The sequence below is a fragment of the Cydia strobilella genome, chromosome 17, assembly GCF_947568885.1.
Source record: "Cydia strobilella chromosome 17, ilCydStro3.1, whole genome shotgun sequence".
NCBI classification, from domain to species: domain Eukaryota; kingdom Metazoa; phylum Arthropoda; class Insecta; order Lepidoptera; family Tortricidae; genus Cydia; species Cydia strobilella.
Genome location: NC_086057.1, coordinates 1,625,405 through 1,629,900, shown reverse-complemented (window position 1 = coordinate 1,629,900; position 4,496 = coordinate 1,625,405). Strand labels below are relative to the sequence as shown.

The window sequence follows — 4,496 nt, the reverse complement described above, 5'->3', positions numbered from 1 at the left end:
TGTTCTTCATCGCTATCCGAATCCATTTTACAACTCGCACGAGTTCCAAATACTTAACTCCTTACTACGAAAAATGACATCAGTAATTCGCACGATGTGATCCGTATAATGTGATGCGTGATATGCGGAACTGCGGATATATCTGTCATATGGCTGTAAATCACTTTTTCCCCTCACTAGCTCAGAAAGTTGTCTTTTATTCTTTAAAACAAGCGGGGAAAAACGCATTTTATCCACTAGTGGGGAAAGTAATTTGACCTTGGATGGAGCGTGTTTAAGTAGCTTGACAGAATCAGATAACAAAACGTAAGACGCTCATCATGATTCGTTTGATATTAATTATCATTAAACAAATGGTTTGAGAATGTAATAAAAAATACCAAATTTAGCTTTATTTAATGATTTTATGTCATAAACCTTAAAGTTCAATAAGGAACGTTTGTTTTTTAATAATGATGTCAAATATAATTCTGAACGCACAAGTTGAGTCAATGAAATTTCAAAACGCATCATTGACATTTCATACGTCAGAAATGTCAACATTGTCAACAAAATTTTTAATTAAAAACTTCTCACGTAAAAATACAGAATTTCCAGAGTTTTTTGTTATAATATCGTAAAAAAATGAGTGATTTCAGTGATGAAGATGATCTAACGCCTGTGGATGTTGCACTTTCCTCGCTATATATTTTACTTCTCGTGTGTTGAAACACTTGCTACGCTCAGGATTCTACTATTTTAGAACCACTCGCTTCGCTCGTGGTTCAACTATAGAATCCTTTCGCTTGCTCGTGTTTCAATTCCACACTCGCGGGTAAAATACAACTTTGCACCCTTGTATAACAAATAACTATTTCACATCACCTATTCGAAAAAGGGCTTATTCTTACATTTACACATTTAATTCGGTTTATTTTGTAATGAGTTAGGATAAAATATTTTCAAACACACAGCATGACATGTCATTACATAAAATGACATTCTAGATGTTTCCTGCAGCAATGTAGTCGGCTGCATTACTGCAGCAGTATTGCAGCGCGACTTTACTGCCGACTGAACGACGCCGCGCCGCGCCGCACCGCTACGAATCCGAATATCCGATTACGTCACAAACATTATACTATTGCCAGACGCCGAACTCAATGGGGTTGGCTCGTTGAAATATTTAGCAGATGGCGCCAGCATAGCTTGCCCTGTCAATCCCTAGAATAGTGTCAACTTTTTGATTTTTTAATGGATGGCAGCCCTTTACCTAAGCCAAATCTCATAGAAAAAGGGGCAAGCTATGATGGCGCCATCTCTGCAAACCTTTGACAGTTGCCAACCCCATTTGAACGCAATTATTCTTAAAATCTTTTTATCCAAAAAAAAATAGGTTACGAGCAAATCCAGGGCCAGGAAATTAGTCAAATTTGGCTCGCTCGGAGAACTGATTGTCTTTTATGAAAGCTTGGCCGGTTGCCTAATTCGTTGCCTTTTAAAAGAAAAGTGTACAGCGGTTTATTGTTTGGTATTCGAGCTTTTGTTTATGTTTTTTAATTGGAATTAAATAAATAAATAAATATTATAGGACATTCTTACACAGATTGACTAAGTCCCACGGTAAGCCCAAGGAGGCTTGTGTTATGGGCACTCAGGCAACGATATATATAATATATAAATACTTAAATACATAGAAAACACCCATGAGTCAGGAACAAATATCTGTGCTCATCATACAAATAAATTCCCTCACCGGGATTCGAACCCGGGACCATCGGCTTCACAGGCAGGGCCACTACCCACTAGGACAAAGGATCATTTCATAACGGGATATTATGTGCGTAGAATGGTAAACAGCATATTTTATTTATGTATTATGTTTATAAGTAAGATGTATTGTTATAAAAGATGTGTCCCGCGGAGTTTGTTGCCGGTCCCATATTGGGATACCCTCCTCCAATTGAGGGGGGATTCAAATGTTATCGGGACAGAGGTGTAGGGTGAGAGCCGGTGTAGCTTTATTTGACGTTTATAAGCGCATTGTAATATATTATGCCTACTTGATTAATAAACTATCTAATATTGTCTTCGGTTACCGCGATAGTTACTCACGAAATAAAACTATGAAAACGGATTACATCGCGTATATTGAATTTATAATACATCCCGACGTTTCGAACTCTTTACAGCGTTCGTGGTCAACGGGTGACTGAGGAAAAATTACAAAGTGCAAAAATACCCACATACTAAAATAATGAACAATCATAGACTACAAACTTTAAGGCTGGTTGTACATGCAAAATCGGTTCATAAGGCTAGTTATACACTATAATTATTTTTCAAGTAAAGATATATATATATATACGCGATAAAAACTACGCCGGCTCCAACCCTACACCACGGACCCGAGAAGATTTAATTCCCTCCTAAATTGTAGGAGGGTATCCCAATATGGGACCGGCAACAAACTCGGCGGGACATAATCCGTTTTCATAGTTTTTATTTCATAATAAACTATCGTTATCTTTATCTGTATTTATTTTTATTCAGCCCTTATTCACCCACTTCTGAGTATAGACCTACTCTTACTTCGTCACTCTCGACGATTCTCAGCTGATCTTATCCATCGCAACAAGAATGTGATTTGGTTAAGTGAAATTAACCTTTATTTTTTACACTTGTGATATTTATATAGGTATAAAGTATTTAATTTATTTTATACATGTATATTATTGTATAATGTTATTTATGTGTTTTATTTATTTGTAAACAGTACAAAATGTAATCACGGTCTATATCCCGGTCAATATAAGTCTAGTGAAACCCGTGAATCGTTCAAAACTAAATCAATTTTGCTGTTTTTTTTAATATACAACATACTTAAATAATGCCTGAACCCAGTACAAGCTTTGCTTAGCGTGGCCGGGTGGTCTAGTGGTCAGGACGTTAGCCGCGTAAGTTGAAGACGCGGGTTCGATTCCCGCCTCGGCCACCGTTGGACTTGGTCACTTTTTCTTTAGTGTATGATATCTATTTCAGTTTATAAACATAGATTAAATAAAGAACTTATTCAATGGAAATAAGATAAACAATTGCATGACTTTTTAACGGCGATTTCGCTTTCCGCTGTCTGTATGTCTGTCCCTATGTATGCTTGTATCTTTAAAACTACGCAACGGATTTTGATGCTGTTTTTTTTAATAGATAGACTGGTTCAAGAGGAAGGTTTATATGTATAATTTGTAAAGGTTTTATTTAAATTTGTTGACCTACCCGTGCGAAGCCGGGGCGGGTCGCTAGTACTGCATAATTTTATTATGATGTAAGCACGGCAGAATTAGGATTATTCAGTATGGATTAAGAGATTTACCACCCATTACTGGATTACGCAGAAGCTTAATTAACTCCTAGCTGACCATTGTAATAACTAAAATCCTAGGAACTAATCCTATTCCGTCGCAGTTGAATGCTCACCGCGATCCTGCGCCGCCCCTTTAGAATAGAATAGAATAAAATATAATTTTATTGATATTAATCACTGTCTGTTACACAACAATAATTACTTACAAAATGATAATGAATTTACATTCATAGAATTAGAATTTGTATTTGTGGCCACCTGACGAAGCCTGCGTTGCGGATTTTTTACATGTAACTATATTATTTTTTAAGATTTTCTCAAATTCTGTATTTTATTTTTAATGTAGTGCGCAAATTAAATATTTTTTTTTTATAAACATTTATTTACATACAAGATATATACAGTGGTACTACGTAAACGAAATTAATAACTAGCTTAAATCTAAAATAGGCCCTTGAGGCATTGTACCAAGGATGCTGGCGGCATTTCCCCGCTGTATCGCAATGCTGATACGTTGTGAGAGAAAGCCGCCAGCTTCTCGGTCACCAGTTACGTCAACCAGACGCTTCGCGATTTCTGCAAACAACTTTTGCGCGCTGGGACGCCATGGACCTAGAGTTTCAACTCCAAATAAATTATTTAGATTCATATATCAATATTTTTAAAATGCACATAACTATAAATTAATAATTTTATTTTATTTATTAAGTACATCCACATCGTATGTATTACATATGTTGCATTAAAATTGTGTCAAGGTACTTCACCTGATACAGTACGACAATTAAGGAGTACATAGCATTGACTGTGTATAATAGGGCTAGGAACGAGATCTTAAACTATACATAAAAAGAAACATTAAATTTTTAAAACAATTAACAATTAACTAATATATACATTATTTACAATTTTACGGTAATCCTTAAACAAATTAATAAATACTAATACAAATGGTTTACTACTACTATTTTCGTCAACAGTATAATGTATCGTATAATGTCAACAGTTCCATAATTCAAATTCATCAAGAGAATAAACAGTAAGATATATATAATTCCAATTACAATACAAAATTACACAATTTATTTAATCTAGTCTATGTACTTGGTCACATGTATAATTTGGCTTTAAAGGCGGAGGTGGCACCTCCTTG

General features: G+C 35.3%; 1 non-coding gene across 1 annotated transcript; it reads left to right on the top strand.

Annotated features, from left to right (window-relative positions):
• The first annotated feature begins 2,902 nt into the window (after positions 1–2,902).
• Positions 2,903–2,974, top strand: Trnat-cgu (transfer RNA threonine (anticodon CGU)). Its single transcript has one exon. It is a non-coding gene; the product is annotated as a tRNA-Thr (tRNA).
• The last annotated feature ends 1,522 nt before the right edge of the window (positions 2,975–4,496 follow it).